The sequence below is a fragment of the Chrysoperla carnea genome (assembly GCF_905475395.1).
Source record: "Chrysoperla carnea chromosome X unlocalized genomic scaffold, inChrCarn1.1 SUPER_X_unloc_49, whole genome shotgun sequence".
In the NCBI taxonomy this organism is placed as follows: Eukaryota; Metazoa; Arthropoda; class Insecta; order Neuroptera; family Chrysopidae; genus Chrysoperla; species Chrysoperla carnea.
Window position 1 is genome coordinate 15,248 of NW_025408177.1, and position 26,010 is coordinate 41,257.

At 24.0% G+C, this 26,010-nt stretch overlaps 4 non-coding genes across 4 annotated transcripts; all 4 read left to right on the forward strand.

The window, feature by feature from the left end:
- The first annotated feature begins 6,163 nt into the window (after positions 1-6,163).
- LOC123304401 lies at positions 6,164-6,282 on the forward strand. Its single transcript, XR_006536425.1, has one exon. It is a non-coding gene; the product is annotated as a 5S ribosomal RNA (ribosomal RNA).
- A 6,353-nt stretch (positions 6,283-12,635) lies between these two features.
- Positions 12,636-12,754, forward strand: LOC123304402. Its single transcript, XR_006536426.1, has one exon. It is a non-coding gene; the product is annotated as a 5S ribosomal RNA (ribosomal RNA).
- Positions 12,755-19,107: 6,353 nt separating this feature from the next.
- On the forward strand, positions 19,108-19,226 carry LOC123304403. The gene has a single exon (XR_006536427.1). It is a non-coding gene; the product is annotated as a 5S ribosomal RNA (ribosomal RNA).
- Positions 19,227-25,589: 6,363 nt separating this feature from the next.
- Positions 25,590-25,708, forward strand: LOC123304404. The gene has a single exon (XR_006536428.1). It is a non-coding gene; the product is annotated as a 5S ribosomal RNA (ribosomal RNA).
- Positions 25,709-26,010: the final 302 nt, after the last annotated feature.

Below are 26,010 nucleotides of genomic sequence, written 5' to 3' on the forward strand. Positions count from 1 at the left end.
TTCAAATGAATATAAAATAATATAAATTTTATGAAATTTATTTATTTTTAGAAATAGCAATCGCTTATAATTATAACAAAATTTTAATAATGTTTAATTTTATTTCAATAATTTATATATATATATATATATATATTTTTTAATAAAAATAATATACTCTTATTTAATAATATATGTTGGTCCTATATATAGGACCGAAAATATTTCTTATTTGTTTGTTTTTTTTTAAATTGTCATTTAAAACGCTTATGCACGTTCTCCACGAATACGTCTTGCCAATTGTATATCCTTAGGCATAATTGTAACACGCTTTGCATGAATTGCGCATAAATTGGTATCTTCAAATAAACCTACTAAATAGGCTTCACTAGCTTCTTGTAATGCCATAACAGCTGAACTTTGGAAACGTAAATCGGTTTTAAAATCTTGTGCAATTTCACGTACTAAACGTTGGAATGGTAATTTACGAATTAACAATTCAGTACTTTTTTGATAACGACGAATTTCTCGTAAAGCTACTGTACCAGGACGATATCTGTGTGGTTTTTTTACTCCACCAGTTGCTGGTGCACTTTTACGTGCAGCTTTCGTTGCTAATTGTTTTCTTGGTGCTTTACCACCAGTTGATTTACGTGCAGTTTGCTTGGTTCTAGCCATTTTCAAATAATAATGTTTTTACAAAAAAACACACAATTTTAAAAATTATATTCGACAATTTGATACTACAAAGTCAAATGTTTAAATGCGAAATAAATGTGTTGTATTTATATTTATATGAAATTTCAAAATTTTTGTTGTCATATCCTATTGGATAGCTATCAGAGTATGGACTAATCAAATTGTATAGGCGTGGCTTAAAAAATCTTTAATGCTTTATATAAAAAGGCACAATTGTACCGGCGCTCACATACATTACAATACTTGTGAGGTTAACACACGTGTTATCCGTTCGTTAAAATATTGTAAATAATTTTTTATTAAAATGACTGGCAGAGGAAAAGGTGGAAAGGGTCTTGGAAAAGGGGTTGCAAAACGTCATAGAAAAGTTTTGCGTGATAATATCCAAGGTATTACAAAACCTGCAATTCGTCGTTTAGCACGACGAGGTGGAGTAAAACGTATCTCTGGTTTAATTTATGAAGAAACACGTGGTGTACTTAAAGTATTCCTTGAAAATGTTATTCGGGATGCTGTTACATATACTGAACACGCAAAACGTAAAACAGTTACAGCTATGGATGTTGTATATGCATTAAAACGACAAGGTCGTACTTTGTATGGTTTTGGAGGTTAAGAAAATATAATAATTTACTTAAAATATTTAGTAAATTTATTAAAGAATATTTAATACATCCGATAAATTTAAACAGGCTTTCCTTTTTGGGAAGCCACTAATTTTATTTATATAAGAGTAAATAAATTTGTTAATAAATATAACATATTATATAATTTGTTTACAACAAATTATTTTGTTTATAACATACATTACCAAATATTTTTATTTATTTTTTTTTTTTTTATTGTAATATATCTGCAATAATAAATTATAATTTGTATATTATCTATTTTATTTTACAATAACTTATTGAATTTTTGAAAAAATTTTATTATAAATTAATATACTATTATATTTTTTATATATACAAGTTAAGAGTAACAAGTATCGATAGGAGATTATCGAATTTATAACTAATAAAACATTTCGCCTTAATCAAAGAAAATAAAGATTTTGCTATACCATTTTTTATACTTTCAATAAATAATTTATTATTAAATTTTTATTATTTCATTTATTTTTTAAAATTATTAAAAATATTTTTCTAATAATTATAAGCGTACATAAACAAGTAGTAAATGTAAAATGAAAATAATAAAGGTAATGTAATGCATTTGCATTACACTGATTTACGATATATATTCCGCGATATCCTTTATTATATTTAAAATTAATAATATTGATATACTAATAATAGATATATTCAAGCTATTAATATATAAAATTTTATATTAAATATGATATTAATAATTGTTTATTTTATTTTTTTGTATATATAAAAATAATTTACTCTTATTTAAAAAATTTGATGGCTCTCTTAAAAAGAGAGCCGTTTTTATATGTTGATGTATTTTTATGTTATCAATTAAATAATATTTTCGATTTATTTATTTTGAACTTGTATATTTTGTAACAGCTTTAGTACCTTCACTAACAGCGTGCTTTGCCAATTCACCAGGTAATAATAATCGAACTGCGGTTTGAATTTCCCGACTTGTGATTGTTGAACGTTTATTATAATGTGCTAAACGTGATGCTTCAGCAGCAATACGTTCAAAAATATCATTAACAAAACTGTTCATGATACTCATAGCTTTACTAGAGATACCAGTATCAGGATGCACTTGTTTTAATACTTTGTAAATGTAAATTGCATATGATTCCTTGCGCTTCCTCTTCTTTTTCTTATCACTCTTTGATATATTTTTTTGAGCTTTGCCAGCTTTTTTTGCTGCTTTTCCACTTGTTTTTGGTGGCATTGTTACAAACAATTAATATACACAGATAGTTACAGAACACCAGTCAGTATATGTATGAGCGTGTCGTGTATACAACTAGCGTATTATATACGCGAAGATGGATATAACAATAAAAATGAATACTACTCTCTGATTGGCTAAAAATAATACTATAAGGTGATTGGTTTATTTTTAAAGTTTTATATTTTATAAATATTATAAATTAAAATACCCAAATAACATTTTAAACATTTATGTTACAATCCCCGTAACGTACACATCTGTGTGATTATATTTACAAAAAAAAATATTAATTAAATAAATTTATTCGCTATGTCTGGACGAGGTAAAGGTGGTAAAGTAAAGGGAAAGGCAAAGTCAAGATCAAGCCGAGCAGGATTACAATTTCCTGTTGGAAGAATTCACAGATTATTACGAAAAGGAAATTATGCTGAACGAGTAGGTGCTGGTGCCCCAGTATATTTGGCTGCTGTTATGGAATATTTGGCTGCAGAAGTTCTCGAGTTAGCTGGTAATGCTGCCCGTGATAACAAAAAAACACGTATCATTCCACGTCATTTACAATTGGCAATTCGTAATGATGAAGAATTAAATAAATTATTATCTGGTGTAACAATTGCTCAAGGTGGTGTATTACCAAACATTCAAGCAGTGTTATTACCAAAGAAAACTGAAAAGAAAGCATAAATTAAAAACATTGCATTAATTTTTATAATAATAATACATCGATCATAGGCCTTTTAATAAAAGGCCACAAATTTATTTAAAATAAGAGTAAAAATTATTTTTATAAATAATATATTATAATATTTTTTTAAAGAATCAATTTAAATAATTATAAATTAATGATTCTTTTTTTTTTTTTCTTTTTTTATATGTTATTATGGAAATAATTCATCATATTATGATGACATTTAGGTAACATATTATAAGAATATTCATAAAATATTATCAAAATAATATTGTATTATGATGATATTTAGACAAAATATTATAAGAATATACACAAAATATTATCAAAATAATATCATTAGATAACAAAACTGTTCATGATACTCATACCTTTACTAGAGATAAAAGTATCAGGATGCACTTGTATTAATACATATTATCACAACATCACAAAATATTTTTTAAAAGGAAAAATTTTTTTAAAATTATTATAAAATTTGATTGAATTAAATTTCAATTTATTTTTTTAATAATTAAAGAAAAAAAAAAAACAAAGCATATAAACTTTCTATTGAAAATGTTATTTTAAACTAGATGGCCAAGTGAACTTCGTTACACAAACAATATATGACGTATTCGTTATTTAAATAATCAGTATCCTTTGATATTATATCAATACGTTACTCTCTTCTTTTGATACATATTAATAAAATTTCAATTTATAAGATTTTATGTCAATTATATAAATAATATTATAAATTTTCTAAATACATAAGTTAAGTAACAAAAAATTTGAATAACAAGATAAATTTATATATTATGTTTTAATACTCGATACTATAATATATCGCATCCGTTACCAATTATTCGGTATCCTTTGATTTATACACAGAATGAACTAAAAATATATATCAAATTTATTTTATTTATTTATATATTTAATATTATTATTATTATTTTATATTACAAAGTTTCTTAACGAAGCTTACAATGATTTCTCATATCGTACTTAACAAAATTATTTAGATCATATAAAATTTAAATTGTTAAAAAATTTGTATATTTATTATTATTATTATTTATTTTTATTAAAATTACATAACATAAAATTAATAATATTTTAATAATTATATAAATTAATTCTTATTTAAAATAATCTTATATTAATCTCAACAAATACTCTAATAATATATTTTGTCATAAATTTTTTTATATTTAAAATAAATATTATAATATATAAATACTTATATCAGTATAAAATTTCTTTATATAATTATAAAAAAATTAATTTAATAGTTAATTATTGATATTAATGCATAAATAAAAGTATTTTCTAATGAAATATATTTTGTCAATGTTCGATTAACACATTTCATAATAATACGTTTTCATTATTGACAAAAAAAGTTTTTCTAAAAATGAAATCTTATACTATAATATATATATTTATATATTAAATTTTTTAATTATTTATATACTAATAATTTATAATAAATCGATATTAAATAAAAAATAAAAATATATACTTTTTAAGTTTACCTTAAAAATATTATTGTTTTGTATGATTGAAATAATTAATATTAAACTATGTTTATTAATAATTGTTAATAAAAAAATTAAATATATTTTAATTTATAAAATAAATATTATTATTAAATTTATAATTTATTATTTTATATATTATAGAAATTGAAAAAATAAATCATGTTTACTACGACAGTAAATTAGAAATACTATTTAATTTTTATGTGTTTTCTACATGGTACTTTGACTTACATAGGGACTTATATTATTGTGAATAATGATATAATTGAAAACCTTTATTTTTTATTTGATAGAATTATTATATTTTATCATTTAAATATTTATAATAAATACATTATTTTTATAAAGTAAAAAAATATGGCCGAAGAAAATTCTACAGCTGTTGCAGCAACTGCGGTTACTGCTGCTTCTACAACACCAACAAAAAAAGCAACAGCTTCTGGTGCTAAACGTACAAAACAACATTCAAAACCAACACATCCACGTACATCAGAAATGGTTGTTAACGCAATTAAAAATTTAAAAGAACGTGGTGGTTCATCATTACAAGCAATTAAAAAATATTTAGCTGCAAATTATAAAGTGGATTCTGATAAAATTTCACCATTTATTAAAAAATATTTAAAAGCTGCTGTAACTGAGGGAGCCTTGGTACAAACTAAAGGTAAAGGTGCATCTGGTTCATTCAAATTGGCTGCTTCCGCTTCATCTAATTCTTCAGCTAAATCAAAAGTATCCAAAAAAGAAAGTGGAGCAAAAGGTTCAGCAAAGAGTGCTAAAAGTAAACGGGCACCAAAAGAAAAGAAAGCCACAACTACATCATTGGCAGCCAAAAAGCCTAAAGCAAAAAAAGCGACTCCATCATCATCAACTGCTGCTAAAAAAGTTACTGCAAAATCATCAGCGGCATCAAAAAAAGCACCAGTTAAAGCAAAACCAGCAAAAAGTACAAAATCCGCTGCCAAAAGTAGCCCTGCTCGTAAACCGAAAGCACCAAAAGCTAAGAAAGCTTCTGTTGCCAAATCATCTCCTACAAAAATTAAAAAAGCAGCACCAAAAAAGAAATGATCTGTTACTTTAATAATATATTGAAATATTTCATTATTTTTGCTAAAAAATGAAAATAACATAGGCCTTAATACAGGCCACAAATTAATATTTGATAAGAGTAAATTATTTTTTGTATAAATATTTTATAAAATAATAGTTAAGAAACATTTGCCACAGTCAGTACCACGGATGGGTGGCCACTTGAGAATACTGTGTGCGGTTGCATTTTTATTTAAAATATATGGTATAATAAATAAGTATATATTTAAATTGATTACTTCATTGAAAATTTTAATAATATACTTTAATATTAATGATATTTATGAAAAATATATATTTGTAAAAATTTTCATTTATTACTGGCAACAGCCATACCACGTTGAAAACACCGGTTCTCGTCCGATCACCGAAGTTAAGCAACATTGGGCACAGTCAGTACTTGGATGGGTGACCGCTTGGGAACACTGTGTGCGGTTGCCTTTTTATATTAAAAATATAAATTATTTTTCTTCTTTTCTTTTTTTTTACACACCATATATAAATATATGTTATTTAGAAATGTAAACCTTTTATATTATTCGTCAACAAATAAATATTATTTTTTGTATAAAATTTTATTGCATTTATAACTCATATCATGGTTACTTTAAAGCGAGAAGTTTTTTTAATATTTCAAATGAATATAAAATAATATAAATTTTATGAAATTTATTTATTTTTAGAAATAGCAATCGCTTATAATTATAACAAAATTTTAATAATGTTTAATTTTATTTCAATAATTTATATATATATATATATATATATTTTTTAATAAAAATAATATACTCTTATTTAATAATATATGTTGGTCCTATATATAGGACCGAAAATATTTCTTATTTGTTTTTTTTTTTTTAAATTGTCATTTAAAACGCTTATGCACGTTCTCCACGAATACGTCTTGCCAATTGTATATCCTTAGGCATAATTGTAACACGCTTTGCATGAATTGCGCATAAATTGGTATCTTCAAATAAACCTACTAAATAGGCTTCACTAGCTTCTTGTAATGCCATAACAGCTGAACTTTGGAAACGTAAATCGGTTTTAAAATCTTGTGCAATTTCACGTACTAAACGTTGGAATGGTAATTTACGAATTAACAATTCAGTACTTTTTTGATAACGACGAATTTCTCGTAAAGCTACTGTACCAGGACGATATCTGTGTGGTTTTTTTACTCCACCAGTTGCTGGTGCACTTTTACGTGCAGCTTTCGTTGCTAATTGTTTTCTTGGTGCTTTACCACCAGTTGATTTACGTGCAGTTTGCTTGGTTCTAGCCATTTTCAAATAATAATGTTTTTACAAAAAAACACACAATTTTAAAAATTATATTCGACAATTTGATACTACAAAGTCAAATGTTTAAATGCGAAATAAATGTGTTGTATTTATATTTATATGAAATTTCAAAATTTTTGTTGTCATATCCTATTGGATAGCTATCAGAGTATGGACTAATCAAATTGTATAGGCGTGGCTTAAAAAATCTTTAATGCTTTATATAAAAAGGCACAATTGTACCGGCGCTCACATACATTACAATACTTGTGAGGTTAACACACGTGTTATCCGTTCGTTAAAATATTGTAAATAATTTTTTATTAAAATGACTGGCAGAGGAAAAGGTGGAAAGGGTCTTGGAAAAGGGGGTGCAAAACGTCATAGAAAAGTTTTGCGTGATAATATCCAAGGTATTACAAAACCTGCAATTCGTCGTTTAGCACGACGAGGTGGAGTAAAACGTATCTCTGGTTTAATTTATGAAGAAACACGTGGTGTACTTAAAGTATTCCTTGAAAATGTTATTCGGGATGCTGTTACATATACTGAACACGCAAAACGTAAAACAGTTACAGCTATGGATGTTGTATATGCATTAAAACGACAAGGTCGTACTTTGTATGGTTTTGGAGGTTAAGAAAATATAATAATTTACTTAAAATATTTAGTAAATTTATTAAAGAATATTTAATACATCCGATAAATTTAAACAGGCTTTCCTTTTTGGGAAGCCACTAATTTTATTTATATAAGAGTAAATAAATTTGTTAATAAATATAACATATTATATAATTTGTTTACAACAAATTATTTTGTTTATAACATACATTACCAAATATTTTTATTTATTTTTTTTTTTTTTATTGTAATATATCTGCAATAATAAATTATAATTTGTATATTATCTATTTTATTTTACAATAACTTATTGAATTTTTGAAAAAATTTTATTATAAATTAATATACTATTATATTTTTTATATATACAAGTTAAGAGTAACAAGTATCGATAGGAGATTATCGAATTTATAACTAATAAAACATTTCGCCTTAATCAAAGAAAATAAAGATTTTGCTATACCATTTTTTATACTTTCAATAAATAATTTATTATTAAATTTTTATTATTTCATTTATTTTTTAAAATTATTAAAAATATTTTTCTAATAATTATAAGCGTACATAAACAAGTAGTAAATGTAAAATGAAAATAATAAAGGTAATGTAATGCATTTGCATTACACTGATTTACGATATATATTCCGCGATATCCTTTATTATATTTAAAATTAATAATATTGATATACTAATAATAGATATATTCAAGCTATTAATATATAAAATTTTATATTAAATATGATATTAATAATTGTTTATTTTATTTTTTTGTATATATAAAAATAATTTACTCTTATTTAAAAAATTTGATGGCTCTCTTAAAAAGAGAGCCGTTTTTATATGTTGATGTATTTTTATGTTATCAATTAAATAATATTTTCGATTTATTTATTTTGAACTTGTATATTTTGTAACAGCTTTAGTACCTTCACTAACAGCGTGCTTTGCCAATTCACCAGGTAATAATAATCGAACTGCGGTTTGAATTTCCCGACTTGTGATTGTTGAACGTTTATTATAATGTGCTAAACGTGATGCTTCAGCAGCAATACGTTCAAAAATATCATTAACAAAACTGTTCATGATACTCATAGCTTTACTAGAGATACCAGTATCAGGATGCACTTGTTTTAATACTTTGTAAATGTAAATTGCATATGATTCCTTGCGCTTCCTCTTCTTTTTCTTATCACTCTTTGATATATTTTTTTGAGCTTTGCCAGCTTTTTTTGCTGCTTTTCCACTTGTTTTTGGTGGCATTGTTACAAACAATTAATATACACAGATAGTTACAGAACACCAGTCAGTATATGTATGAGCGTGTCGTGTATACAACTAGCGTATTATATACGCGAAGATGGATATAACAATAAAAATGAATACTACTCTCTGATTGGCTAAAAATAATACTATAAGGTGATTGGTTTATTTTTAAAGTTTTATATTTTATAAATATTATAAATTAAAATACCCAAATAACATTTTAAACATTTATGTTACAATCCCCGTAACGTACACATCTGTGTGATTATATTTACAAAAAAAAATATTAATTAAATAAATTTATTCGCTATGTCTGGACGAGGTAAAGGTGGTAAAGTAAAGGGAAAGGCAAAGTCAAGATCAAGCCGAGCAGGATTACAATTTCCTGTTGGAAGAATTCACAGATTATTACGAAAAGGAAATTATGCTGAACGAGTAGGTGCTGGTGCCCCAGTATATTTGGCTGCTGTTATGGAATATTTGGCTGCAGAAGTTCTCGAGTTAGCTGGTAATGCTGCCCGTGATAACAAAAAAACACGTATCATTCCACGTCATTTACAATTGGCAATTCGTAATGATGAAGAATTAAATAAATTATTATCTGGTGTAACAATTGCTCAAGGTGGTGTATTACCAAACATTCAAGCAGTGTTATTACCAAAGAAAACTGAAAAGAAAGCATAAATTAAAAACATTGCATTAATTTTTATAATAATAATACATCGATCATAGGCCTTTTAATAAAAGGCCACAAATTTATTTAAAATAAGAGTAAAAATTATTTTTATAAATAATATATTATAATATTTTTTTAAAGAATCAATTTAAATAATTATAAATTAATGATTCTTTTTTTTTTTTTCTTTTTTTATATGTTATTATGGAAATAATTCATCATATTATGATGACATTTAGGTAACATATTATAAGAATATTCATAAAATATTATCAAAATAATATTGTATTATGATGATATTTAGACAAAATATTATAAGAATATACACAAAATATTATCAAAATAATATCATTAGATAACAAAACTGTTCATGATACTCATACCTTTACTAGAGATAAAAGTATCAGGATGCACTTGTATTAATACATATTATCACAACATCACAAAATATTTTTTAAAAGGAAAAATTTTTTTAAAATTATTATAAAATTTGATTGAATTAAATTTCAATTTATTTTTTTAATAATTAAAGAAAAAAAAAAAACAAAGCATATAAACTTTCTATTGAAAATGTTATTTTAAACTAGATGGCCAAGTGAACTTCGTTACACAAACAATATATGACGTATTCGTTATTTAAATAATCAGTATCCTTTGATATTATATCAATACGTTACTCTCTTCTTTTGATACAATTAATAAAATTTCAATTTATAAGATTTTATGTCAATTATATAAATAATATTATAAATTTTCTAAATACATAAGTTAAGTAACAAAAAATTTGAATAACAAGATAAATTTATATATTATGTTTTAATACTCGATACTATAATATATCGCATCCGTTACCAATTATTCGGTATCCTTTGATTTATACACAGAATGAACTAAAAATATATATCAAATTTATTTTATTTATTTATATATTTAATATTATTATTATTATTTTATATTACAAAGTTTCTTAACGAAGCTTACAATGATTTCTCATATCGTACTTAACAAAATTATTTAGATCATATAAAATTTAAATTGTTAAAAAATTTGTATATTTATTATTATTATTATTTATTTTTATTAAAATTACATAACATAAAATTAATAATATTTTAATAATTATATAAATTAATTCTTATTTAAAATAATCTTATATTAATCTCAACAAATACTCTAATAATATATTTTGTCATAAATTTTTTTATATTTAAAATAAATATTATAATATATAAATACTTATATCAGTATAAAATTTCTTTATATAATTATGAAAAAATTAATTTAATAGTTAATTATTGATATTAATGCATAAATAAAAGTATTTTCTAATGAAATATATTTTGTCAATGTTCGATTAACACATTTCATAATAATACGTTTTCATTATTGACAAAAAAAGTTTTTCTAAAAATGAAATCTTATACTATAATATATATATTTATATATTAAATTTTTTAATTATTTATATACTAATAATTTATAATAAATCGATATTAAATAAAAAATAAAAATATATACTTTTTAAGTTTACCTTAAAAATATTATTGTTTTGTATGATTGAAATAATTAATATTAAACTATGTTTATTAATAATTGTTAATAAAAAAATTAAATATATTTTAATTTATAAAATAAATATTATTATTAAATTTATAATTTATTATTTTATATATTATAGAAATTGAAAAAATAAATCATGTTTACTACGACAGTAAATTAGAAATACTATTTAATTTTTATGTGTTTTCTACATGGTACTTTGACTTACATAGGGACTTATATTATTGTGAATAATGATATAATTGAAAACCTTTATTTTTTATTTGATAGAATTATTATATTTTATCATTTAAATATTTATAATAAATACATTATTTTTATAAAGTAAAAAAATATGGCCGAAGAAAATTCTACAGCTGTTGCAGCAACTGCGGTTACTGCTGCTTCTACAACACCAACAAAAAAAGCAACAGCTTCTGGTGCTAAACGTACAAAACAACATTCAAAACCAACACATCCACGTACATCAGAAATGGTTGTTAACGCAATTAAAAATTTAAAAGAACGTGGTGGTTCATCATTACAAGCAATTAAAAAATATTTAGCTGCAAATTATAAAGTGGATTCTGATAAAATTTCACCATTTATTAAAAAATATTTAAAAGCTGCTGTAACTGAGGGAGCCTTGGTACAAACTAAAGGTAAAGGTGCATCTGGTTCATTCAAATTGGCTGCTTCCGCTTCATCTAATTCTTCAGCTAAATCAAAAGTATCCAAAAAAGAAAGTGGAGCAAAAGGTTCAGCAAAGAGTGCTAAAAGTAAACGGGCACCAAAAGAAAAGAAAGCCACAACTACATCATTGGCAGCCAAAAAGCCTAAAGCAAAAAAAGCGACTCCATCATCATCAACTGCTGCTAAAAAAGTTACTGCAAAATCATCAGCGGCATCAAAAAAAGCACCAGTTAAAGCAAAACCAGCAAAAAGTACAAAATCCGCTGCCAAAAGTAGCCCTGCTCGTAAACCGAAAGCACCAAAAGCTAAGAAAGCTTCTGTTGCCAAATCATCTCCTACAAAAATTAAAAAAGCAGCACCAAAAAAGAAATGATCTGTTACTTTAATAATATATTGAAATATTTCATTATTTTTGCTAAAAAATGAAAATAACATAGGCCTTAATACAGGCCACAAATTAATATTTGATAAGAGTAAATTATTTTTTGTATAAATATTTTATAAAATAATAGTTAAGAAACATTTGCCACAGTCAGTACCACGGATGGGTGGCCACTTGAGAATACTGTGTGCGGTTGCATTTTTATTTAAAATATATGGTATAATAAATAAGTATATATTTAAATTGATTACTTCATTGAAAATTTTAATAATATACTTTAATATTAATGATATTTATGAAAAATATATATTTGTAAAAATTTTCATTTATTACTGGCAACAGCCATACCACGTTGAAAACACCGGTTCTCGTCCGATCACCGAAGTTAAGCAACATTGGGCACAGTCAGTACTTGGATGGGTGACCGCTTGGGAACACTGTGTGCGGTTGCCTTTTTATATTAAAAATATAAATTATTTTTCTTCTTTTCTTTTTTTTTACACACCATATATAAATATATGTTATTTAGAAATGTAAACCTTTTATATTATTCGTCAACAAATAAATATTATTTTTTGTATAAAATTTTATTGCATTTATAACTCATATCATGGTTACTTTAAAGCGAGAAGTTTTTTTAATATTTCAAATGAATATAAAATAATATAAATTTTATGAAATTTATTTATTTTTAGAAATAGCAATCGCTTATAATTATAACAAAATTTTAATAATGTTTAATTTTATTTCAATAATTTATATATATATATATATATATATTTTTTAATAAAAATAATATACTCTTATTTAATAATATATGTTGGTCCTATATATAGGACCGAAAATATTTCTTATTTGTTTTTTTTTTTTTAAATTGTCATTTAAAACGCTTATGCACGTTCTCCACGAATACGTCTTGCCAATTGTATATCCTTAGGCATAATTGTAACACGCTTTGCATGAATTGCGCATAAATTGGTATCTTCAAATAAACCTACTAAATAGGCTTCACTAGCTTCTTGTAATGCCATAACAGCTGAACTTTGGAAACGTAAATCGGTTTTAAAATCTTGTGCAATTTCACGTACTAAACGTTGGAATGGTAATTTACGAATTAACAATTCAGTACTTTTTTGATAACGACGAATTTCTCGTAAAGCTACTGTACCAGGACGATATCTGTGTGGTTTTTTTACTCCACCAGTTGCTGGTGCACTTTTACGTGCAGCTTTCGTTGCTAATTGTTTTCTTGGTGCTTTACCACCAGTTGATTTACGTGCAGTTTGCTTGGTTCTAGCCATTTTCAAATAATAATGTTTTTACAAAAAAACACACAATTTTAAAAATTATATTCGACAATTTGATACTACAAAGTCAAATGTTTAAATGCGAAATAAATGTGTTGTATTTATATTTATATGAAATTTCAAAATTTTTGTTGTCATATCCTATTGGATAGCTATCAGAGTATGGACTAATCAAATTGTATAGGCGTGGCTTAAAAAATCTTTAATGCTTTATATAAAAAGGCACAATTGTACCGGCGCTCACATACATTACAATACTTGTGAGGTTAACACACGTGTTATCCGTTCGTTAAAATATTGTAAATAATTTTTTATTAAAATGACTGGCAGAGGAAAAGGTGGAAAGGGTCTTGGAAAAGGGGGTGCAAAACGTCATAGAAAAGTTTTGCGTGATAATATCCAAGGTATTACAAAACCTGCAATTCGTCGTTTAGCACGACGAGGTGGAGTAAAACGTATCTCTGGTTTAATTTATGAAGAAACACGTGGTGTACTTAAAGTATTCCTTGAAAATGTTATTCGGGATGCTGTTACATATACTGAACACGCAAAACGTAAAACAGTTACAGCTATGGATGTTGTATATGCATTAAAACGACAAGGTCGTACTTTGTATGGTTTTGGAGGTTAAGAAAATATAATAATTTACTTAAAATATTTAGTAAATTTATTAAAGAATATTTAATACATCCGATAAATTTAAACAGGCTTTCCTTTTTGGGAAGCCACTAATTTTATTTATATAAGAGTAAATAAATTTCTTAATAAATATAACATATTATATAATTTGTTTACAACAAATTATTTTGTTTATAACATACATTACCAAATATTTTTATTTATTTTTTTTTTTTTATTGTAATATATCTGCAATAATAAATTATAATTTGTATATTATCTATTTTATTTTACAATAACTTATTGAATTTTTGAAAAAATTTTATTATAAATTAATATACTATTATATTTTTTATATATACAAGTTAAGAGTAACAAGTATCGATAGGAGATTATCGAATTTATAACTAATAAAACATTTCGCCTTAATCAAAGAAAATAAAGATTTTGCTATACCATTTTTTATACTTTCAATAAATAATTTATTATTAAATTTTTATTATTTCATTTATTTTTTAAAATTATTAAAAATATTTTTCTAATAATTATAAGCGTACATAAACAAGTAGTAAATGTAAAATGAAAATAATAAAGGTAATGTAATGCATTTGCATTACACTGATTTACGATATATATTCCGCGATATCCTTTATTATATTTAAAATTAATAATATTGATATACTAATAATAGATATATTCAAGCTATTAATATATAAAATTTTATATTAAATATGATATTAATAATTGTTTATTTTATTTTTTTGTATATATAAAAATAATTTACTCTTATTTAAAAAATTTGATGGCTCTCTTAAAAAGAGAGCCGTTTTTATATGTTGATGTATTTTTATGTTATCAATTAAATAATATTTTCGATTTATTTATTTTGAACTTGTATATTTTGTAACAGCTTTAGTACCTTCACTAACAGCGTGCTTTGCCAATTCACCAGGTAATAATAATCGAACTGCGGTTTGAATTTCCCGACTTGTGATTGTTGAACGTTTATTATAATGTGCTAAACGTGATGCTTCAGCAGCAATACGTTCAAAAATATCATTAACAAAACTGTTCATGATACTCATAGCTTTACTAGAGATACCAGTATCAGGATGCACTTGTTTTAATACTTTGTAAATGTAAATTGCATATGATTCCTTGCGCTTCCTCTTCTTTTTCTTATCCCTCTTTGATATATTTTTTTGAGCTTTGCCAGCTTTTTTTGCTGCTTTTCCACTTGTTTTTGGTGGCATTGTTACAAACAATTAATATACACAGATAGTTACAGAACACCAGTCAGTATATGTATGAGCGTGTCGTGTATACAACTAGCGTATTATATACGCGAAGATGGATATAACAATAAAAATGAATACTACTCTCTGATTGGCTAAAAATAATACTATAAGGTGATTGGTTTATTTTTAAAGTTTTATATTTTATAAATATTATAAATTAAAATACCCAAATAACATTTTAAACATTTATGTTACAATCCCCGTAACGTACACATCTGTGTGATTATATTTACAAAAAAAAATATTAATTAAATAAATTTATTCGCTATGTCTGGACGAGGTAAAGGTGGTAAAGTAAAGGGAAAGGCAAAGTCAAGATCAAGCCGAGCAGGATTACAATTTCCTGTTGGAAGAATTCACAGATTATTACGAAAAGGAAATTATGCTGAACGAGTAGGTGCTGGTGCCCCAGTATATTTGGCTGCTGTTATGGAATATTTGGCTGCAGAAGTTCTCGAGTTAGCTGGTAATGCTGCCCGTGATAACAAAAAAACACGTATCATTCCACGTCATTTACAATTGGCAATTCGTAATGATGAAGAATTAAATAAATTATTATCTGGTGTAACAATTGCTCAAGGTGGTGTATTACCAAACATTCAAGCAGTGTTATTACCAAAGAAAACTGAAAAGAAAGCATAAATTAAAAACATTGCATTAATTTTTATAATAATAATACATCGATCATAGGCCTTTTAATAAAAGGCCACAAATTTATTTAAAATAAGAGTAAAAATTATTTTTATAAATAATATATTATAATATTTTTTTAAAGAATCAATTTAAATAATTATAAATTAATGATTCTTTTTTTTTTTTTCTTTTTTTATATGTTATTATGGAAATAATTCATCATATTATGATGACATTTAGGTAACATATTATAAGAATATTCATAAAATATTATCAAAATAATATTGTATTATGATGATATTTAGACAAAATATTATAAGAATATACACAAAATATTATCAAAATAATATCATTAGATAACAAAACTGTTCATGATACTCATACCTTTACTAGAGATAAAAGTATCAGGATGCACTTGTATTAATACATATTATCACAACATCACAAAATATTTTTTAAAAGGAAAAATTTTTTTAAAATTATTATAAAATTTGATTGAATTAAATTTCAATTTATTTTTTTAATAATTAAAGAAAAAAAAAAAAAAAAGCATATAAACTTTCTATTGAAAATGTTATTTTAAACTAGATGGCCAAGTGAACTTCGTTACACAAACAATATATGACGTATTCGTTATTTAAATAATCAGTATCCTTTGATATTATATCAATACGTTACTCTCTTCTTTTGATACATATTAATAAAATTTCAATTTATAAGATTTTATGTCAATTATATAAATAATATTATAAATTTTCTAAATACATAAGTTAAGTAACAAAAAATTTGAATAACAAGATAAATTTATATATTATGTTTTAATACTCGATACTATAATATATCGCATCCGTTACCAATTATTCGGTATCCTTTGATTTATACACAGAATGAACTAAAAATATATATCAAATTTATTTTATTTATTTATATATTTAATATTATTATTATTATTTTATATTACAAAGTTTCTTAACGAAGCTTACAATGATTTCTCATATCGTACTTAACAAAATTATTTAGATCATATAAAATTTAAATTGTTAAAAAATTTGTATATTTATTATTATTATTATTTATTTTTATTAAAATTACATAACATAAAATTAATAATATTTTAATAATTATATAAATTAATTCTTATTTAAAATAATCTTATATTAATCTCAACAAATACTCTAATAATATATTTTGTCATAAATTTTTTTATATTTAAAATAAATATTATAATATATAAATACTTATATCAGTATAAAATTTCTTTATATAATTATGAAAAAATTAATTTAATAGTTAATTATTGATATTAATGCATAAATAAAAGTATTTTCTAATGAAATATATTTTGTCAATGTTCGATTAACACATTTCATAATAATACGTTTTCATTATTGACAAAAAAAGTTTTTCTAAAAATGAAATCTTATACTATAATATATATATTTATATATTAAATTTTTTAATTATTTATATACTAATAATTTATAATAAATCGATATTAAATAAAAAATAAAAATATATACTTTTTAAGTTTACCTTAAAAATATTATTGTTTTGTATGATTGAAATAATTAATATTAAACTATGTTTATTAATAATTGTTAATAAAAAAATTAAATATATTTTAATTTATAAAATAAATATTATTATTAAATTTATAATTTATTATTTTATATATTATAGAAATTGAAAAAATAAATCATGTTTACTACGACAGTAAATTAGAAATACTATTTAATTTTTATGTGTTTTCTACATGGTACTTTGACTTACATAGGGACTTATATTATTGTGAATAACGATATAATTGAAAACCTTTATTTTTTATTTGATAGAATTATTATATTTTATCATTTAAATATTTATAATAAATACATTATTTTTATAAAGTAAAAAAATATGGCCGAAGAAAATTCTACAGCTGTTGCAGCAACTGCGGTTACTGCTGCTTCTACAACACCAACAAAAAAAGCAACAGCTTCTGGTGCTAAACGTACAAAACAACATTCAAAACCAACACATCCACGTACATCAGAAATGGTTGTTAACGCAATTAAAAATTTAAAAGAACGTGGTGGTTCATCATTACAAGCAATTAAAAAATATTTAGCTGCAAATTATAAAGTGGATTCTGATAAAATTTCACCATTTATTAAAAAATATTTAAAAGCTGCTGTAACTGAGGGAGCCTTGGTACAAACTAAAGGTAAAGGTGCATCTGGTTCATTCAAATTGGCTGCTTCCGCTTCATCTAATTCTTCAGCTAAATCAAAAGTATCCAAAAAAGAAAGTGGAGCAAAAGGTTCAGCAAAGAGTGCTAAAAGTAAACGGGCACCAAAAGAAAAGAAAGCCACAACTACATCATTGGCAGCCAAAAAGCCTAAAGCAAAAAAAGCGACTCCATCATCATCAACTGCTGCTAAAAAAGTTACTGCAAAATCATCAGCGGCATCAAAAAAAGCACCAGTTAAAGCAAAACCAGCAAAAAGTACAAAATCCGCTGCCAAAAGTAGCCCTGCTCGTAAACCGAAAGCACCAAAAGCTAAGAAAGCTTCTGTTGCCAAATCATCTCCTACAAAAATTAAAAAAGCAGCACCAAAAAAGAAATGATCTGTTACTTTAATAATATATTGAAATATTTCATTATTTTTGCTAAAAAATGAAAATAACATAGGCCTTAATACAGGCCACAAATTAATATTTGATAAGAGTAAATTATTTTTTGTATAAATATTTTATAAAATAATAGTTAAGAAACATTTGCCACAGTCAGTACCACGGATGGGTGGCCACTTGAGAATACTGTGTGCGGTTGCATTTTTATTTAAAATATATGGTATAATAAATAAGTATATATTTAAATTGATTACTTCATTGAAAATTTTAATAATATACTTTAATATTAATGATATTTATGAAAAATATATATTTGTAAAAATTTTCATTTATTACTGGCAACAGCCATACCACGTTGAAAACACCGGTTCTCGTCCGATCACCGAAGTTAAGCAACATTGGGCACAGTCAGTACTTGGATGGGTGACCGCTTGGGAACACTGTGTGCGGTTGCCTTTTTATATTAAAAATATAAATTATTTTTCTTCTTTTCTTTTTTTTTACACACCATATATAAATATATGTTATTTAGAAATGTAAACCTTTTATATTATTCGTCAACAAATAAATATTATTTTTTGTATAAAATTTTATTGCATTTATAACTCATATCATGGTTACTTTAAAGCGAGAAGTTTTTTTAATATTTCAAATGAATATAAAATAATATAAATTTTATGAAATTTATTTATTTTTAGAAATAGCAATCGCTTATAATTATAACAAAATTTTAATAATGTTTAATTTTATTTCAATAATTTATATATATATATATATATATATTTTTTAATAAAAATAATATACTCTTATTTAATAATATATGTTGGTCCTATATATAGGACCGAAAATATTTCTTATTTGTTTTTTTTTTTTTAAATTGTCATTTAAAACGCTTATGCACGTTCTCCACGAATACGTCTTGCCAATTGTATATCCTTAGGCATAATTGTAACACGCTTTGCATGAATTGCGCATAAATTGGTATCTTCAAATAAACCTACTAAATAGGCTTCACTAGCTTCTTGTAATGCCATAACAGCTGAACTTTGGAAACGTAAATCGGTTTTAAAATCTTGTGCAATTTCACGTACTAAACGTTGGAATGGTAATTTACGAATTAACAATTCAGTACTTTTTTGATAACGACGAATTTCTCGTAAAGCTACTGTACCAGGACGATATCTGTGTGGTTTTTTTACTCCACCAGTTGCTGGTGCACTTTTACGTGCAGCTTTCGTTGCTAATTGTTTTCTTGGTGCTTTACCACCAGTTGATTTACGTGCAGTTTGCTTGGTTCTAGCCATTTTCAAATAATAATGTTTTTACAAAAAAACACACAATTTTAAAAATTATATTCGACAATTTGATACTACAAAGTCAAATGTTTAAATGCGAAATAAATGTGTTGTATTTATATTTATATGAAATTTCAAAATTTTTGTTGTCATATCCTATTGGATAGCTATCAGAGTATGGACTAATCAAATTGTATAGGCGTGGCTTAAAAAATCTTTAATGCTTTATATAAAAAGGCACAATTGTACCGGCGCTCACATACATTACAATACTTGTGAGGTTAACACACGTGTTATCCGTTCGTTAAAATATTGTAAATAATTTTTTATTAAAATGACTGGCAGAGGAAAAGGTGGAAAGGGTCTTGGAAAAGGGGGTGCAAAACGTCATAGAAAAGTTTTGCGTGATAATATCCAAGGTATTACAAAACCTGCAATTCGTCGTTTAGCACGACGAGGTGGAGTAAAACGTATCTCTGGTTTAATTTATGAAGAAACACGTGGTGTACTTAAAGTATTCCTTGAAAATGTTATTCGGGATGCTGTTACATATACTGAACACGCAAAACGTAAAACAGTTACAGCTATGGATGTTGTATATGCATTAAAACGACAAGGTCGTACTTTGTATGGTTTTGGAGGTTAAGAAAATATAATAATTTACTTAAAATATTTAGTAAATTTATTAAAGAATATTTAATACATCCGATAAATTTAAACAGGCTTTCCTTTTTGGGAAGCCACTAATTTTATTTATATAAGAGTAAATAAATTTGTTAATAAATATAACATATTATATAATTTGTTTACAACAAATTATTTTGTTTATAACATACATTACCAAATATTTTTATTTATTTTTTTTTTTTTATTGTAATATATCTGCAATAATAAATTATAATTTGTATATTATCTATTTTATTTTACAATAACTTATTGAATTTTTGAAAAAATTTTATTATAAATTAATATACTATTATATTTTTTATATATACAAGTTAAGAGTAACAAGTATCGATAGGAGATTATCGAATTTATAACTAATAAAACATTTCGCCTTAATCAAAGAAAATAAAGATTTTGCTATACCATTTTTTATACTTTCAATAAATAATTTATTATTAAATTTTTATTATTTCATTTATTTTTTAAAATTATTAAAAATATTTTTCTAATAATTATAAGCGTACATAAACAAGTAGTAAATGTAAAATGAAAATAATAAAGGTAATGTAATGCATTTGCATTACACTGATTTACGATATATATTCCGCGATATCCTTTATTATATTTAAAATTAATAATATTGATATACTAATAATAGATATATTCAAGCTATTAATATATAAAATTTTATATTAAATATGATATTAATAATTGTTTATTTTATTTTTTTGTATATATAAAAATAATTTACTCTTATTTAAAAAATTTGATGGCTCTCTTAAAAAGAGAGCCGTTTTTATATGTTGATGTATTTTTATGTTATCAATTAAATAATATTTTCGATTTATTTATTTTGAACTTGTATATTTTGTAACAGCTTTAGTACCTTCACTAACAGCGTGCTTTGCCAATTCACCAGGTAATAATAATCGAACTGCGGTTTGAATTTCCCGACTTGTGATTGTTGAACGTTTATTATAATGTGCTAAACGTGATGCTTCAGCAGCAATACGTTCAAAAATATCATTAACAAAACTGTTCATGATACTCATAGCTTTACTAGAGATACCAGTATCAGGATGCACTTGTTTTAATACTTTGTAAATGTAAATTGCATATGATTCCTTGCGCTTCCTCTTCTTTTTCTTATCACTCTTTGATATATTTTTTTGAGCTTTGCCAGCTTTTTTTGCTGCTTTTCCACTTGTTTTTGGTGGCATTGTTACAAACAATTAATATACACAGATAGTTACAGAACACCAGTCAGTATATGTATGAGCGTGTCGTGTATACAACTAGCGTATTATATACGCGAAGATGGATATAACAATAAAAATGAATACTACTCTCTGATTGGCTAAAAATAATACTATAAGGTGATTGGTTTATTTTTAAAGTTTTATATTTTATAAATATTATAAATTAAAATACCCAAATAACATTTTAAACATTTATGTTACAATCCCCGTAACGTACACATCTGTGTGATTATATTTACAAAAAAAAATATTAATTAAATAAATTTATTCGCTATGTCTGGACGAGGTAAAGGTGGTAAAGTAAAGGGAAAGGCAAAGTCAAGATCAAGCCGAGCAGGATTACAATTTCCTGTTGGAAGAATTCACAGATTATTACGAAAAGGAAATTATGCTGAACGAGTAGGTGCTGGTGCCCCAGTATATTTGGCTGCTGTTATGGAATATTTGGCTGCAGAAGTTCTCGAGTTAGCTGGTAATGCTGCCCGTGATAACAAAAAAACACGTATCATTCCACGTCATTTACAATTGGCAATTCGTAATGATGAAGAATTAAATAAATTATTATCTGGTGTAACAATTGCTCAAGGTGGTGTATTACCAAACATTCAAGCAGTGTTATTACCAAAGAAAACTGAAAAGAAAGCATAAATTAAAAACATTGCATTAATTTTTATAATAATAATACATCGATCATAGGCCTTTTAATAAAAGGCCACAAATTTATTTAAAATAAGAGTAAAAATTATTTTTATAAATAATATATTATAATATTTTTTTAAAGAATCAATTTAAATAATTATAAATTAATGATTCTTTTTTTTTTTTTCTTTTTTTATATGTTATTATGGAAATAATTCATCATATTATGATGACATTTAGGTAACATATTATAAGAATATTCATAAAATATTATCAAAATAATATTGTATTATGATGATATTTAGACAAAATATTATAAGAATATACACAAAATATTATCAAAATAATATCATTAGATAACAAAACTGTTCATGATACTCATACCTTTACTAGAGATAAAAGTATCAGGATGCACTTGTATTAATACATATTATCACAACATCACAAAATATTTTTTAAAATTTTTTAAAAGGAAAAATTTTTTTAAAATTATTATAAAATTTGATTGAATTAAATTTCAATTTATTTTTTTAATAATTAAAGAAAAAAAAAAAAAAAAGCATATAAACTTTCTATTGAAAATGTTATTTTAAACTAGATGGCCAAGTGAACTTCGTTACACAAACAATATATGACGTATTCGTTATTTAAATAATCAGTATCCTTTGATATTATATCAATACGTTACTCTCTTCTTTTGATACATATTAATAAAATTTCAATTTATAAGATTTTATGTCAATTATATAAATAATATTATAAATTTTCTAAATACATAAGTTAAGTAACAAAAAATTTGAATAACAAGATAAATTTATATATTATGTTTTAATACTCGATACTATAATATATCGCATCCGTTACCAATTATTCGGTATCCTTTGATTTATACACAGAATGAACTAAAAATATATATCAAATTTATTTTATTTATTTATATATTTAATATTATTATTATTATTTTATATTACAAAGTTTCTTAACGAAGCTTACAATGATTTCTCATATCGTACTTAACAAAATTATTTAGATCATATAAAATTTAAATTGTTAAAAAATTTGTATATTTATTATTATTATTATTTATTTTTATTAAAATTACATAACATAAAATTAATAATATTTTAATAATTATATAAATTAATTCTTATTTAAAATAATCTTATATTAATCTCAACAAATACTCTAATAATATATTTTGTCATAAATTTTTTTATATTTAAAATAAATATTATAATATATAAATACTTATATCAGTATAAAATTTCTTTATATAATTATGAAAAAATTAATTTAATAGTTAATTATTGATATTAATGCATAAATAAAAGTATTTTCTAATGAAATATATTTTGTCAATGTTCGATTAACACATTTCATAATAATACGTTTTCATTATTGACAAAAAAAGTTTTTCTAAAAATGAAATCTTATACTATAATATATATATTTATATATTAAATTTTTTAATTATTTATATACTAATAATTTATAATAAATCGATATTAAATAAAAAATAAAAATATATACTTTTTAAGTTTACCTTAAAAATATTATTGTTTTGTATGATTGAAATAATTAATATTAAACTATGTTTATTAATAATTGTTAATAAAAAAATTAAATATATTTTAATTTATAAAATAAATATTATTATTAAATTTATAATTTATTATTTTATATATTATAGAAATTGAAAAAATAAATCATGTTTACTACGACAGTAAATTAGAAATACTATTTAATTTTTATGTGTTTTCTACATGGTACTTTGACTTACATAGGGACTTATATTATTGTGAATAATGATATAATTGAAAACCTTTATTTTTTATTTGATAGAATTATTATATTTTATCATTTAAATATTTATAATAAATACATTATTTTTATAAAGTAAAAAAATATGGCCGAAGAAAATTCTACAGCTGTTGCAGCAACTGCGGTTACTGCTGCTTCTACAACACCAACAAAAAAAGCAACAGCTTCTGGTGCTAAACGTACAAAACAACATTCAAAACCAACACATCCACGTACATCAGAAATGGTTGTTAACGCAATTAAAAATTTAAAAGAACGTGGTGGTTCATCATTACAAGCAATTAAAAAATATTTAGCTGCAAATTATAAAGTGGATTCTGATAAAATTTCACCATTTATTAAAAAATATTTAAAAGCTGCTGTAACTGAGGGAGCCTTGGTACAAACTAAAGGTAAAGGTGCATCTGGTTCATTCAAATTGGCTGCTTCCGCTTCATCTAATTCTTCAGCTAAATCAAAAGTATCCAAAAAAGAAAGTGGAGCAAAAGGTTCAGCAAAGAGTGCTAAAAGTAAACGGGCACCAAAAGAAAAGAAAGCCACAACTACATCATTGGCAGCCAAAAAGCCTAAAGCAAAAAAAGCGACTCCATCATCATCAACTGCTGCTAAAAAAGTTACTGCAAAATCATCAGCGGCATCAAAAAAAGCACCAGTTAAAGCAAAACCAGCAAAAAGTACAAAATCCGCTGCCAAAAGTAGCCCTGCTCGTAAACCGAAAGCACCAAAAGCTAAGAAAGCTTCTGTTGCCAAATCATCTCCTACAAAAATTAAAAAAGCAGCACCAAAAAAGAAATGATCTGTTACTTTAATAATATATTGAAATATTTCATTATTTTTGCTAAAAAATGAAAATAACATAGGCCTTAATACAGGCCACAAATTAATATTTGATAAGAGTAAATTATTTTTTGTATAAATATTTTATAAAATAATAGTTAAGAAACATTTGCCACAGTCAGTACCACGGATGGGTGGCCACTTGAGAATACTGTGTGCGGTTGCATTTTTATTTAAAATATATGGTATAATAAATAAGTATATATTTAAATTGATTACTTCATTGAAAATTTTAATAATATACTTTAATATTAATGATATTTATGAAAAATATATATTTGTAAAAATTTTCATTTATTACTGGCAACAGCCATACCACGTTGAAAACACCGGTTCTCGTCCGATCACCGAAGTTAAGCAACATTGGGCACAGTCAGTACTTGGATGGGTGACCGCTTGGGAACACTGTGTGCGGTTGCCTTTTTATATTAAAAATATAAATTATTTTTCTTCTTTTCTTTTTTTTTACACACCATATATAAATATATGTTATTTAGAAATGTAAACCTTTTATATTATTCGTCAACAAATAAATATTATTTTTTGTATAAAATTTTATTGCATTTATAACTCATATCATGGTTACTTTAAAGCGAGAAGTTTTTTTAATATTTCAAATGAATATAAAATAATATAAATTTTATGAAATTTATTTATTTTTAGAAATAGCAATCGCTTATAATTATAACAAAATTTTAATAATGTTTAATTTTATTTCAATAA